This window comes from Falco punctatus, assembly GCF_963210335.1.
Source record: "Falco punctatus genome assembly, chromosome: 3".
In the NCBI taxonomy this organism is placed as follows: domain Eukaryota; kingdom Metazoa; phylum Chordata; class Aves; order Falconiformes; family Falconidae; genus Falco; species Falco punctatus.
Window position 1 is genome coordinate 64185281 of NC_137582.1, and position 16681 is coordinate 64201961.

The 16681-nt window shown below is 35.7% G+C and overlaps 1 protein-coding gene across 2 annotated transcripts in view; it reads left to right on the forward strand.

The window, feature by feature from the left end:
* Positions 1 to 16681, forward strand: part of CDH7 (cadherin 7) — an 89859-nt gene that overhangs the window by 17559 nt on the left and 55619 nt on the right. The window lies entirely within an intron of this gene.

A 16681-nucleotide genomic window follows, 5' to 3' on the forward strand; every position in this document is an offset into this window, starting at 1 on the left:
TTTTCCATTGCTTTCAAAAGATCAAACTGCATATGCTTTAAGGTTTTACATCTTGTAGCCTGCTATCACACTTCCTTTTCCATGTTGCCTTTTCTCTTATACCTGTACTGTTAGACATAAATGTCTGTCTACAGACTCACTGGGCATTCATTCCATGCATTTAGTGTTTTCCATGTGTCACAGTCTAAAAGTGCTGCCAGGACTATTGCTGCCCTATCACAAATCTTTTGCTGAATTTCTTCTTTGCTCTGCAGTATTGGTTTTTGGGGTCTTTTGTGGTTTGGTTTTCGGTTTTAGTGTTGGGTTTTTTGTGTGTGTGGCTTTGTTTTGTTTTGTTTTGTTTGTTTGTTTTGTTTGTTTTTAATATTACACTGCACTTCTTAAGTTCCTTGTAGTTTTTCTTTTTCTTTCTTTATTAATCATTTAATAGAATAGTACCTGTGTACACATGTCGGTTTTCCGGTGCTAACTTTTACCAGTTAAAAGGGGTGCCTGGGACAACATATTTAGAGATCCTTAAAAAAACAAGGAATGATTCCTTCATGACCAATACGTTGGCTTTTACAAAAATATACTGGTGATAAGTCCTGGAAAATCTCTGCAGTGTAAGCTTTTTCTCTCAGCATTATGCTTTTCCTTGTAAGAGGTGGCTGAGCTAAGTGCTAGTGGTGGAACTGCTGAGAGAAGAAAGAAGTTAATACACTAGTTCAGGGGTCCTCAAACTTTTTAAACAGGGGGTCCAGCGCACAGATGAAGTGGCAGGCAATCATCTGCGGCTGCTTGGTTTCCCCCCCAACCCCCTGGCGGGGGGGTGGGGGTTCTGTAAATACCGGAGGCCGGATTGAGGACCCTGGGGGGCCGTATCTGGCCACCGGGCTGTAGTTTGAGGACCCCTGCACTAGGTTGTTCACTTGTCTTAGAATAACTATTGGCTACTTATACTACCAGCATCTTCTCTGTCACTTTTGCACTGGAAGAGACGCTTACTGTCACATACATTAGAGACCAGTAGTTCTTAGAAAAAGTTGTGGAGTTTATACTGTTAGGACATTTTCTAATTCTGTCCCAGCTGTCCAAATCATGTTCATGATATGAATACCAGCCTACACCACAAGCATAAGTGTCCTGGTCTCAGCCGGGATAGAGTTAATTTTTCCTCCTAGTAGCTCATACAATACTGTGTTTCAGATTTAGTATGAGAATAATGTTGATAACACACCCATGTTTTAGATGTTTCTAAGTAGTTCTTACCCTAAGTCAAGGACTTTTCAGTTTCCTGTGCTCTGCCAGTGAGCAGGTACACAAGAAGCCAGGAGGGAGCAGAGCCAGGACAGCTGGCCTGAACTAGCCAAAGGGATATTCCATACCATAGAATGTTGTGCTTAGTATATAAACTGGGTGAGTTGGCTAGGAGAGGCTAATTGCTGCTCGGGGACTGGCTGGGCATCAGTCAGTGGGTGCTGAGCAACTCTACTGTGCATCACTTGTTTTTCTTGAATGTTATTCCTCTATTCTTATCTATTATTACTATTATTATTATTATTATTCCTGTTATTATTATCCCTATTATTATTCCTAATATTATTCCTATTAATAGTATTATTATTTCTATTATTATTTATTTCTATTATTATTATTAGAATTAATAATCTGTTCTTATCTACATCTATGAGTTTTAATTTTTTCCAGATTCTCTTCCCCATCCCATCAGGGTAGGGAGGGAAGGAAGGAGGGAATGGCTTTGTGGTAGTTGTCTGCTGGGGCAGGTCATCACAACAAAAAGTTTGAGGAGATCATAATGCTTAGTCTGTCATAGCTTCAAGGCTGTAAGAAGGAGGATCAGCCAGTTAAAAATGGTGTGTGTGTTTACATGACATTAAAAATATGTTGTCAATACCTAACTATAGATCAATTGACCTCAATCTGTAAATGGGAGCCACCTCAACTTTCCCAGGCTAAGTTGTAAACTTAACTAATGAAGAAGCTCCATTGAGAATAGAAAAGCACACCGTGAAAAGATGCTGATGACTAAAATCAATAAATATGCTCATAAAATTATACAATATATTTAGGATCAATTCTTGTAGATGTTTTTGACTCAGCTGAACCAGTAAGTCTTATTCAAGTATTTGCTGGTGCTACAGGCCTGTGCCGTTGCAGTAGTAATATTGTTATTTACGTGGGTGTAAACCACATAGTATGGTAGTAGTACTCTGTAAGCCATAAACCATATAGTGAAGAATAAACATGATATTATCTTTCAGATAAATAGGAATACCAAGACAAATATAGCTCTTTTGGCATAGTACTTGATGTGCAATGATTCATATGCCAGAAGATACAAAATATGCCTTACTGGCTCAGTCTCAGGCTGTCTTTTTCAGAATGCTCCTGCAGGAGAAATAGGTAGTTCTAAACATTCAAGAACAAGCAAAAGTTTTTTTTTAATCTGTTGTTTATTAGGTTGTGCTGTTCACAGAGTAACTGGAGATTTAATCCAGCATCTTGACATCAGTTTTGCCAACCCTAGAAGGCCATTTCAGAACATTAATTTTGGAGTACAACTATTTGGCTATTTTAAAATTGATTTTTTAACTGACTTTATTCTGTAGGTTAGTAAAAGGGAAATACTGAGGACAGATTGATAACAAGTAGTAACATATTCTACATTTTGACATTGAAAAAATGTGCCTTCCTTTATATAGTGATATAGTATTAGAGCACTGAAGTCCTGCCTTGTGGTGTTTAATATAGATAAGTAGGGTATATGTTGAGAACTGCTAAAGGCGGTCTGACATAATGTTCTATCTACATCACAGAAGATTCTTTGGCCCTCTCTGAGTAGAAAGAAGTAAATTTCCTGTATTTTTTCAGGTGATATAAGGATATTTAACTGCATGAGTTCCACAAAATGTTGCCGTAGTCATCCCATCCCATTTAGTTTTCCCATTTCTGTAAATCATGAGCATTTACCTTGAGGACTACAGGGACATGCAATTTTATTGCTGTGGACTGTGTGTAAGAAGAATCGAGACCACAAAGTTATTCTCCATTTGAAATGCTTCCAAAATATGGAAAATCTGGTTCTTGGATACATGTGTAAGGATAAGCTGCTTAAACATTTCATACTGAGGTACCAAATTGTAACCCTGCTGACTAGGCAATCAAGCAATTAATTTTCTTTACAAGGTAGCCAGTCGCTGTATTAAGCAAAGTTTAGCTTGTTATTCTGTGACAATGGAAAATTTTCAGACACAGTGGGGAAAAGCAGATGGTCATTTCTTAAGTCTCCATAATCATGGTATAAATGCACTTCCATAACTTAGCAAAATACCTTACTTGCCTGTCTTATATGATTTACACACGTTTTATGGGCAGAGTAGGCATTTTGGGAAAGCACTTGGCATATTATTATGTTTCTTTTCTAACTTGAAGGGCTGTAATGCTGCATAGTGTTTATAGTAAAAGCTGTTAAATAATTCCTTTTGCTCCTCCATGTTCCTAACCTTCATGCTTATCTAGACTGTTGTCTCCCAACCCATCTTTTACTTTTTACCACTTAACTGTTGCTTAACCAAGCAATACATATTTCACACTTTAAAAGGTTTCCTCATTAGTCAGCATTGCAGTCCTGTGTTCACATAAAAGGCTCTTTTATTTATTCCCTCTGTTGTTTTTTTTTAATATCTTCCTGAGTGGAAAAAGCTGTGAGCAAAGGCACTCTATTACACCTCCAGCTAAAAAGGAAATAAGCCAAGTGAAACTGATATTTCCTGTCTCATTGTATGACTCAAATCACACAATTCATATTTGTTTCTTTCTTTGCAAGATCATGTCCACTACTATTCTGAGGATCTCAAAGCCTTGTTGCTTTACTGTTCTATTCTTTCTGCTGAATCAAGTGTACCTCTGAGTGCGTACCAATCCCTCCTGAAAAATTTGGAGAGCAAAGGATATATTGCTTAAAAGGTTGTTTCAATTTTTCTGTTTGACTGATAAACTGAATTAAGCCATGCCAAAGGAGAGTTTGTGGAGGAAACCAGCAGGAACTGGGGTGACAGCAGTGATGGAATGCATACATAAATGTGTATATATGTGTGTATGTGCAGGAAACAACAGAGGTAGCTTACACTGAAGTATAACTCCCACTTATACTGGCACATTTATTCAATTCAGATTTACCTTAAGAATGAAAGAAAATATAAAGATTCTAGTCTTAATGATTTTAGTATAGGAAAAAAGAGATTGGGAAGGTTTAAGAGAAGAAAAAGCATCCCAAAGAGTAAGTGTGAGAAAGCGAGAACCATGATGAACAATATGTTATGTTTCTCCTCAATACAGAGCCTGATGTAAAGCTGAAAAGAACATATCAAAGCAATCAATTAATATGTTAATTTAGATTAAGGTGTAACAATCATATGTATAGGTCTTGATTCCCTTTTCTCTTTGCTAAGGATGTTGTATGTGTGATATATGTGTGTATACGGGGCATGCAATGGTTTAAATCACATCAATCCACCACACAGGGGTTCTAGAAAGAAGGCCTTGTAGGTACCAATGCTAGCTGACTTAGTTATGTTAACACAGATGGGAAAGGAGGGCAGCTAGCCAGAGATGCAGTAACACCTGGGTTTGAGAAACTTGCAGGAGGCTAGGTCTGTTAGCTAGCAGATGCAGTTGAAAGGGTCAAAAAGGTAAGTGAAGCTTATTTGTAATTGAAAGAGGAAGTTTGCCATGTATAGCAAGGTAATTTGTGATACAAGAGAACAGCAAAACCAAATATCATCAGGACAAAAACTCATAGAAAAGTGATTTTGTTTTTCTTTTCTGGGAACTTTGAAGGAAATGATAGAAAAAAAAAAAAAGATTTATATATTTCTTATAGAACAGTACTGGAGAGGGCTAGAGAATTTGGAAAACAAACAAACAAACAAACAACCACATAACAACCTAATACATGAGCGACATAGTGCCAAACAGCACAGGACAAGAAAGAAAAACCTTCCATCCATAGAAGTTCCAAGAATTACTGGGTCAAGATAGAGTGTGGATGAGCAAAAAAGCAACGTGCAAGTCTGGAGGAGTCCAAGCAAGTCTGAGCTCTCAGCAGATGGATGGAAGGCTGTGAATATGTGCAGCTGTCAGGGCAGCAACTGGGCCATGTCTAGACTGTTTCCAAATTAAGAGTTGAAAATCAAAAGGATTAATGCTCTGGTCTACCACTAAGGAAGGCAGCCTGCACCTTATAAAGTAAATTTGTTTGGGAGTTAACAGGATGAAACAATAACACTCATGGGTTTTCTAGGTCTTTCTGAACCTCAGTAGACACCTTTCCTTCTAGACTGGTATTTTGACATTCACAATTCTGTGTAACTTTGTTTCCTACAATCTATTTGCAGGCTACATGAGATTTTTTTCCTGCAGACTAATTTCAATGTCCTGTCAAAATTAGATTTTGTTCCATAATATGTAAGCCACAGTATCGCATTCAACAATTTCCCTTCATCTGTTAGTTTAGTAAGTAGAGCTAGGTAGAAGATAATGGTCCATTCTGCTAGTCTGATGGCAGAACCATCTTTCCAGAACATTTTTTTTGCCAATTTTACTTCTAGCATCACAAATTGAAATCAATGACTGCTTTTCATGTGCGATGATACAGACTGAGGACCCAGGTGCTTTGTTTTGCTTCCCAAATATCCACTAAGCAGGCAATGAGGCTACAAAGAAGACAGATTAAGATCACCTTGATGACAGGTCCTTCTGATACCTTAAGAGATGTAAGGGTCTGTATCTGCAGACTATACTAAAAATTCAAGATATATACCTCTGAAATAATTTTATCTTCTGTGTATTAGATACAGTGGCCCGCCTTCTATTTCTGACCATTTCAGGTGTGCTTTGTACTATGCTTAAACTGCAAATATCAATTTGGGACACAGTTTTGGACTGTAACAGGATGAGCTAACAGGTTGTGGATCAAATTCAATTCTCTGGAAAATTACTTTGTTAGGTAATTAGCAAGATACAGGGAGAACCTGCTGCAGCTTAACCATCAAGGTCAGAAGAGTTAAGTTTATTACAGTGAACAAAGTGGTCCACGATATCGCAAATTTTCCTGGAGCCAGACACTCCTGCACCTGTAAATAACCTTTACTGATAACAGAACTCTAACAGAACAGATAGGAGTGCCATTGTAGAAAGTAACAGGTGAAACCAGATCTTTTTTCCCCATAATTACTTGGATCTGTTGAAAACAAAATACAACCAAAGATGAATATTACATTTAGTACTTTCCTAATGTATTTTCAAAATCAAAGTACACTCTTGGTTTTGTTGGTGCCAACAGAAATGATGCAATAAAATAAGATCGATTTTCTTAAACCCTGAAGCATTAAGATACTATTTAATAGTGTTTGGTAGAGGATAAAATTATTTTATGAATGATGTTTTGGAAGGCAAAGTAAGAATTTTTCTGTTCTTCATACTCCTGAAGTTGTGTATCTCATTGGTCAATAGACCTTTCCTGATGTTTTACTGTAAGGTTGGGCTCAAGGAAAACATTCAATATTGTTAGGGTTTTTACCTCAACTGAATATTTAAATGCCCTCAGGGTAAAGTGTGGGACTGTCAGAAGAAGCAACAGTTTGCCACGTAGAAAAGGCAGCTCAGGGCCACAAGTCTTCACAATGATTTAGAAACACTGTATGTCTTCACCAAATACCATATGGTGGTCTAATACATGTCAGTTTGTTTACAGAGTAGCAGAAAATTTGTTCTTAAAAGTGACTGTAGAAAATTTTACTTCATTACTCAGTAGATGAATTCTACATGTGAGTCACACCTGCATGTTCTGGTGATATTTTTTTTTTTCTACTTATTACTGCTATTAGTCCTGCTGAGCCAACACAGCTGAGACAGCAAACTGCGTTCTATTATTTCTTGAGTGTCATCCACAGATGTGTTTGCTATGTTCCACTGACTTACACCTGCACAACCCAGTTGTGAGCTATGGGACCATACATTTTTACAAAGAGAACAGAATCTGAAAATAGCAGGGGTTTTACTTACTTACGTAACTGGAGACATAAATCATCTCCTGGAAAGAAAAAGCTTGTCTTTACAAGACTTAGTCAAGATTGCAATATGAACAGTTTACGTTATGACTTGTCCACTGAGGCTCTTTGAAATGCAAGTCACAGAACACCATTGCTGGTTTTTATACTACCACTTTTCAGCATGCAGCACATTAAGAGAAAGCCTGTTTACTGTCTTAATGTCTTTTTTTACGATCAAATTGGTTTACTTGGTTAATTCAGTTTGTTGTTTGCCAGTTAATATTGAATTCATTAGATTTGCCATTGAACAACCACTATCCTTCCGCTTGTAGCACTGTTTTTGTGTATGTATGGACTCAACAACATGGCTCTATTAGTGAATGGGCATGCTTTCTCTTTGATAAAAATTGCAGGATTTAATAGGGTATTCTGATTCCTTTACTCTCTTATATAGCCATTGTTTTTGCCTTCCAGTCTTTCACCTGTTTTAAAACTAGCTGCAGAGCAGACTGAAGGGTATTCCTTACCTTGTGCTGTCATGAGCACTGACCACCAGTGTTTGACTACTGTGAACAGCATACTTTAGAATTACTCATGTATTTGTCACTGAAAACAGACACATTAACCACCACCCCAGACAATCTTTTTGCTTTCCTGTAAATTTTATTGAGCAAATACAAATAAAGATTAATGGGGAAAACAGAAGAGGAAGAAGCAATAAAAAGGATGTAAGTAGGATAAAAATAAGCCAATACTAGACAACCACAAACTCCCAGAAGAACAGGGGATCTGTGGGATCATTAGGATGACAAAAGTTTCACTAGTTAAGAATGTGAGGAATAGAATGTGGTTGAAGAAACACAATAGCCTTTGAAGATGTATATAAACTAGAGACAGGTGGGGGATAAAAATTCCAGCTGTGAACTACAAATGAGATTATTAAGTAAAATTTTCTGTCACTTCAGAAAGTTTGACCTTAGTATTTGAAATTCATATATCCTTGATCTTCATTAGTTTGACTTATCTGCTTGTGACTTTTATTTGTGTTATTTTCACAAGCTAGATTTCACCTGTTCATAAGCAATGTAACTTTTTCCTGAACTGTCATTGTATTTAAATGAAATTTTGCACATTTTTGAAGGGGAAAAGTACAGAAAAGTAACATAAATAAGAGATTTCTACTTTGTGTGCAGAAACAGTTACTCTTTGGAAAAATATTTAATGAATTTAACATTTTCCTTTTAAAAGAGATAACATTTTTTTGCCAGTACCTATTACGTACAAGGGTCAGAACTTTATGAATGGGAATATAATTCATTATTTGTTTTTCTTTAAAAGTATAGGAGCAGATCCTCAGTGAATGGAAATTGCTCTCTCCTTTCAGTGCACAGAGCTGTGCTGATTTACACCAAGTCATATAGAACTTCCCTAAGGGGGGATATTTATCACAGTTTGTTAAATTAAGTGATAATTTTAATGGACCACACAGAAGGTGTGAGACAAAAGTGAAAATGCCTTGAGTATAAAGTTCTGAACATTACAACTGGTGACAGAAGGCCTATCAATGAGACAGTAATCCTATAAAAATACAGAAAGATCAGATTGCTTGTTGAATTAGAATTGCTTTAATATGGATGCATGCAACTGGATAGCAAAGGAGCTGGAAACTTTCCATCTGCTTTGTATACAAAGTGATTAGATTGTGATCACTTAGTCCAAGAGGATAGAAATGATGCACAATTCTGCCAGGAAGAGACATGCAAATTGGATCAATTAAGCTTTGAGAGTGCTCAGACAATCTGGTAGAGAAGTTTACATGCTGTGTCAAGTGAAACTTAGCAAAGATCAGTCTTGAGTGCTGGGGGCAAGTATTACAGTGATTTAAACTCTAATCTCCAAGAGTAATTCATTGGTTTTGGATGCAGTTATAAAACCGATCAGATACTATAATAAAATAATCAGATACTATAACAAAAGTTCCCTTTAGGAGACGTTTGATGGGATACACAAGAAGCATGACAGACAAATTAGTAACAGTCATCTGAGTTGAAACATTTGAGGTAGATGACAGTAAATTCTGAATGGCTGATTGTGTTTGCAGTTAATGGAATACATAATACTAATAACTCCTGTACCTTCCTGTTGACCACAACGCTTCAGAAGCAGGGAGTGTTCTCATAAGGAAGTCAATGTCTGTTCTATTTTTTATTGAATCAGAGCTCACTCTGAAGGAGAACAATGTGAAAACAATCATTAAATAAGAGTACTCTAATTTCATCAGGGGCCATCTTAAGAATTTGAACTGTTCACCCTGTGCAACATCTTTAGGGTGCCAAAAGGACACATAGTTCCAGATAATCAGAGAGGTCTTTGTGTAAATTGAAAGTTCTCAATATATATGAGGTATGGGAACCTTAAGAAAAGAGTTTCTGAAGGAAGACTTTTAACATTTTCAGTAGAATCCAGATGGCTGTCAGAATTAGAAACAGGTCTGCACAATTTGAATTTTAATGTAGATTCAGCAAGTATACATGACCAATGTAAAGTAACACCTGCTATTTCAATATTTTCTCATCATTTGTTTATCAAGGGTGCATAAATTGATTGCATTGTCAGCATTTAATGACAGTGAGTAAGAAACACAGCAAGAATGTGTTCTGGTGAAAAGATGAAAAAAACAGACCAAAAAAATTCTGGGTTGGTATCAGTATTGTACATAGTAAAACTCATATCTATGGATTTTTTTGAAAAAATATAAGTGAATTTCAGTTTTAATCCATAAATATCTTCTCTGTCAGAATATGATTTAAGGAAACAAGGTGTAATGACTGCATTAAAATTTGATGACATTGTCTTTATTAAACACTCATCATGCTCACCAATGTAGAAAAAAACACCAGGAGTGCACTGTCCTTTACATACAGCTGTTAAAATCCTTCTAAGCTGGAAGGCTTTACAATTAAACTAGTATTGTTCATGTTAAGGCAATTTGTTATGGTTTTGAAATACTAATGTATTATCCTCGCCTTCAAATGTTTTCTGAAAACCAGCACAAAACATAGGCATTAAAAACATTTCTTTCCCAGTCCTTAATCCTATGGTAAAAATGCCTATCAAAATATGAATTACTATCTGGAGGCCAGTCTGGTTATATCTGAAAGCCCTGGCAGACATGTACATTGGAATGGTTACCAAAAAAAAAAAAAAAAAAAAAAAAAAAATCAAACCTTTTAAAGTATTTATTCACAAAAAATCATTTAATCATTTTATGTGTTCTGAACAGTTTAAGAATAGTCTTTCAAATGTACGTATTTTCTGTGCATACTTCAGCTTGTTCTGAATGCTGAAAAGCTACAGTGAGAATTTATGTAATGGAATCACTTAAGCTTCTGCTTCTGCTTCTTACAATTAGTCTATGTGATGGACATTGCCCTTCATTAAAGCACCCTTCCTTTGCATGGGGATTAAGGCTCTATTTCAGAAAGGCGCTTAGGCATATGCTTAGTACCAACTCTCATGAGCGTTAAGTAAGTCCTGACGTGCTGTACATGGATAAGAATGATTTCTTAACTTAGAGAATTCTAAATCAGAGATGTAATTTGAAGTAGCACAGTGTTACTTTGCCTTACTCTTTGGAGTAAATTTTGAGTAATGGGTTGTTAATTAACTAGCCAGTGTGTACAGGTGGATGGATATGTATTTTAGAAACACTTTTGGTTAAAAATCAATGTGAGAAACCATCTTCAATGAAATACATAAAAGTAGGGGGAAAAAAGAAAGAATTGTCTTATAGCCTAATGAAAAAAAAACTAACTTATTTATCATTCAGTGTTTTACCTTTGCTGAACTGTGGTGTTAGTAATCAGTCACAGTAGTGAATAGAAAGAACTACAGAAATGTTAAGGGGTGTAATCAAGCCAGACTGAAATAGAGTTTCTAAATTAAATATAAACACACTGACAACAATAACTTGTGTTTTAAGATAATAAGTTAACCAAGGGATTCTTCTGCTCTTTTTAAGTGAACTCATTTTAAGACACAAAGCAAGTGTCTGTAGGAAGATATTTAATACTGCACTTTTATTTGGTCATGTATTCGTTTTTCATGTTATATTGTCACACTAGCAATGAACCTCTAAGACTTTCCTATGGATTTTCATTGCCACCCTTTTCATATAAAATAAATTACTCATTTAAAATTTTTATAGTAATTTTTTACGTTAGAGATTCTCTGGGTTGTATAAAACATTTTATAATATATAACCAATATGATCATACAAAGAACTGTCAATTTCAAGTTGGCTATAAATCTTTCAGGACAGTCAGCACAAAGTGTTACATTTATCCAAACATATAAAACTTTATAAAGAAAGACAATAGGGATTTAATTTTTTAAGAAGCAAAACACAATAACAAACACTTGTGCCCTGACTTTTGTATTATAATTTCTATCCATTAAAAATGGAGAGGTAGACCAACATGTTAACTCTGCTTTATTTTAACAGTTTCATAAATATTTTTTATCAAGTCCTTAACTGCTTTCAGGGAAATGTGGCTGTGGACCCAGTTAATTACATTTTTTTCTATTGTTAATATTTCATCATTAAAATGACCAGATTGTTCTTGTTTTTGTAGTACTCTATAAGATTCTAAAAACACAATTATTCACAGTGATTCAACTGCTTTACAGTTACATAATTTACCCCTGTGTTCTAGTCTGTCAGGGTTTCAGCACTTCACACTAACACACAAGGTAATAGTATAAGTGGATATTTAGTGTCGTTAAACTTTCAGGAGCAAATGAAATTTGAGGAATTGATACAATATAAAACCAAACCAAACACAACAGAAAAAAAATCTACACCCTCTGGGTTTCTATTCCTTGGTACTAATGTTCTTTGGAAGCAGGTTCCTATAACAAAAATCATTATCAACCAAGCAATGCTGCAAGCTATTTTGGATAGCTGGAGCAGAAACAGGATAATCACTCTAAACTGTAGATCAGTAGTTTGACAAAGAAGAGACAATATGAGAGGTATAATTTCCACTCTAAAATAAAGACATTCAGTATAAGTACATATCTCAGAAAAGACTTCAATACCAAATGAATTTTTGTTTGTGAATTTGGTGTTATTGATATGGTAGTAAACAAGAATTGTGTGGGGTTAGTTTTCCCTCTCAGTGCTATTACAGATAATTCTTTAGATTACAGAGTTAGATATGAAAAAATACACCCTCTAATATACTCTCATTTTCCATGGTTGAAATCCTAGGCCTGAATATCATGGCTACATAGAAAAAGCAATATGGCAGAAACAACTTTCCAATCAGCATATTTGTGTTTGTTTTTTTTTTTCTTATTTTTATTTTCAAGAACCGGGAAAAAGCAAAATCATTCATTTTGCATTATTGCAGGTGTATAAATTCTGCTGCTGCTTTTCTTGTTTCATCTTCCCTCTTTCCCTCTTTCCTGTGCCATAAGGCAAAGTTTATTCATGCATTCTTTGGTCATAAAAATACATTAATAAGACTTAAAAATAATGAATAATCAATGAAAGGATTAACATATTTTCACAATGTATAGTGTTATAAGAACATGAGTTATTAATTTCACTACAAATATATATGTATTTATGCATATATACATATATGTATTTCATTCAAGAGAACTGTACGTTCAAGAAACAGTCCTTTACTGTATGTATTATAATTGTGCAAGCAATTGTTTCATGTGTAGTGGGGAAGTAATTTCAGAAGAAGAATGAGTGAAATTTCTTGAAGGCTTTGTTTCTGTTAGCTGCTACACATGCACAAACTTTTCAAGCCTATGGACATCTGCTAGCCTAGAGATATTCTTCTATGAGATATACTAGGGTCATTGGTATTTATTCACCATGTTAGATTTTTTAAGCTTGATCACTTTCATAGAAGCTATATATGGAGATTGCAGGGAGAAAGCATTCTTACACAATTGTATTACACTGCTGAAATAGAGAGTAGTGACTTTAAGAGAATTTTGTCTTATAGCTTCAGTGATTCTTGGCAACAAAATAAATCAAATCACTGGACCAGTAAATACATTGGTTTAGCATATAGCAGCAAGTAGTATGGTGCATTTTGAATCATGTGAAAATATTATTGGTATGTACAGAAGACAACTTAGTCACTTTTCTTGGAGAATAAGAAATACAGAGACCCAAGTACAGCTGGTAAGAATAAACATTCAGGATTTTTTAAATAGAATTTCACCGCAGTGGTATTTTCACATGATTTAATTCCGTTAGGTGTTTGTACAGATGAGGTTTGAGTCATTGGTTTCTTGAATCAAAACCTAAATCTATTTGGGTAAAAAGAAGTGTTTTTTTATATGGTAATTCAGATAGCAAATGCACTACTGTGTGGCTTGGTTTGTCAGTGATGCAGTTCTGTTACTGAAATACTCAGAATGAGTACTCCAAGGAATAAATACTGATGGACTGAGAGTGGTTTGGTAAATAAAACACCCCAAAACAACAAAGCTAAATATTGAACAGGTCTGTAAGGATTCCAATGCGCATATTGTTTACAAATTCTGTGGTCTGTTTCCCCATTCCAGATTCTAGCAGGATAATTTCTGAAAAGCTTGAAGTGTGTGTGCGAGGGGAAAGCAGGTCTCTTTTCCGCACCTATTCTGAACATGTTATGTTGCTTGCAGGCTCTTGGTGGTGCTACAATACAGTATTGCTGCCCCCCCCCCCCCCCCCCCCCAATAAATATTATGCAATTAGTACGTGATGATGCACAGTATACAGATGGCTTTTACTTCCCAAAGCTGCCAAACTGTCTTTTAAAGACTGTGAATGACAAATAGTCATTTTGGAGAGTGACATGTCATGATGATGGCCCATTAAAACTCCTCAAGAATACTCAGCCAGCTACATATGCCCACTCAGCTCCATCTACAGCAGCAGCTGCTTCTGAGTTCCTCCTGTAGCTGCACTAATCTTAATGGGCTGGCTGCACAATTCTCTGTCGCCACAGGGCATTTCGTGTTCTTATTAAAATGAGGGGGTGGGAGAGGAGCAGATTTGTGAATACAGCATTTGCAGAGATCAGAAAAGAAGAGGACAGTATAAGTAAATGTGCGTATGTGTGCATACGTGTGCATGTGTATGTGTATATATATATATACACTTAAATGTGTACATAGATTGTATATGTATATAAAATCACTGTATCACTGTCTATATAAAGAGCTAAATTATGTAAGTGTACAGAGAGAGGAAAAGAACACTATAGACAGAACTGGGTATTATTAAGAGAAAAAATGTCATAAAAATGTGACATGGTTGCTCTTATCACATCCAGTTTTCAGTATTTCCTATTAATTATTCAACTCACTAGCCTTTAGATGACAGTATCTCTATCCTAGAGGAACCTTTCATCTGAACTTTGTTTTCCACTTAGAAGCCTTGAGGGTTTACTTAGATACTAACTGGAATGTTATGAAGTGTAAGATTTAGAATTTTGGTAATTCTATTTTGAATTTTGTTTGAATAATAACCATCAGGGAACTAAAGAAGTTTCACTGTTCTCTTTCACGTTTAACCCCTCTTTTTCAAATGGTTGACAAAATTAAATATTCTCTTCACTTCATGTGGCTGAGGTGATAAGGTTATCCTGCTGGAGCATAGATCAGTCACCTAAGAGTATAAGGGCTATATATTTTTTACTAAACTCTTACACCAACATTATGAACCTTTTATTGGGGAGACAGTAAGGGGAAAGAAATTAATAGTAAAGCCTAACTGCTTATTCCAAGTTTGATCATGGCAGAGAATAAGTCTGAGTAAATGAATAAAATTTATTATTTTATTTCTTATGCACAGAAACATATGTTCTGTAACAGCAAAAAAAGTTCAGAAGCTACATTAATAGTGAAAATAAGGATTTTTTTTATTTTTTTATTTTTTTTTTAAGAATGATACCTAGTTCATTCAAAACAAGCTGACATTTATGTTACTCTTCCTGTCCATCCTTTATGTTTCTTATGTTTGTTCCTCTGGTTCCAGGACTTTAGAATCAACAACAATTTAAATTGTACCCTCTTTTCTTTTATTCTTTTTTTCTCTCCCCCTCCAGAGTAAGTAAGCTTTTTTGGTTTTTTTTTTGTTTTTGTTTTTTTTTTTTTTTTTTCTGGGCGTGGAGTAGTAGTACACACCTTAGTTAAATGACACCTAAGCAGATTCAGGTTACTAGCCTTTTTAATCCCTGTTGCATTAAAAAGAGCAGGAGAAGAAGATGTTGGTAAAGTTATACAGCTTTACTCTCAAATAGTACTCTAGCCTAACACTGATCAGTCACTGAAGGTCAGCTCCACTTACAACTCAGCATTTTCTTTCATTCGTACTTTTTATTTTTCCTTACTGTTTTATCCCATTTCCACTTGTCATTCTTCCTTTTGCCTGTCTCCTTTTGTCTTCCTCTAGCCCCATCTCCTCTGCTTTGTCACATTCATTTGAGGTCTTTCATCAGTCTAATCTCTATTCCAGTTCTCTCCTGCTCCTTCAGACCTGTCCATGTTCTCATCCACTCTGTTTTTGTTTTTATTTTTTTGATTACATTTTTTTAAAAAAATCCTCACTTTCCTCTCTTCCTTCTTTATCCTTACTTTTTCCTTTTTATCCTTATAATTTTTTTCTCTTTTCTTATGTTTTTTAATCATGCACCTGCATGAATACCTTGATTGTAGATGAAACTTTGTTCTCACAGGCTTTATATAAACTGTTGACTATGAAGATCTCAGAGGTCAAAATACACAAAATGACATATGATTTGCCTACAGGAGGGTTATTAAGGACAAGCTGTAGGATGGTACAGCTGGTACTCCCAAAAAGACATGCCCGGGGTTTACCCTGAGTATGAAATACGCCAATATGATAGGTAGCCTCTCATTATCTCATTGCCTTTGTGGTGATCGTGGGTAGATATATTGGCTTGTGGTCATTTGTAGGACTCTAGTATTACCCTTAGTAAGACAAAAGAGGATTTGGAGACAGTCTGAGTTCAGGCAGCTTATATGGACATTGCTGGATGTGAAGAGATCTCAGAAATGACTTGGACCTTGGTTGTCTCACCAGCTCTTGGGTCTTTGGTCAACTCTGAGCACTCCAGAAACAATTTTGGGCATTTTAGATCAATACAGAATGGAAGTTTTGTCTAGGCTGACTGGGTTTTGAGCAAGCCTTTCACCAGCTGCTTGTGTTAGATAAATAGAATGTGGTTATACTGTGGTCTGCAGCACGGACCTTGTTGTATTCCCACATGACTGCCTCTGCACTTGCCTGACAAGGAGAAAGTCTGCAGGCAATAAAACAGTGCATGAGATTGCTAGTATGTCAAAGTGGCAAACTGCACCACTGTGGCACAGTTCTCTGTGCCCCTACTCTACTAAACTTACTGCTGAGACAAGAAAACTCTGGCAGCATTACAAGCATATTCCTTCTTTTCAAACTCTAATTAAAAATATTAAGGTTTTGGGTATAGCCATTTATATTGACTTGATCTCTTCTCTGTATTGTCCATTATGCTGAAAGCACTAAACATAGACCAGCAACTTTCCTTCTGAGCCCTGGCTTGTACTATAGT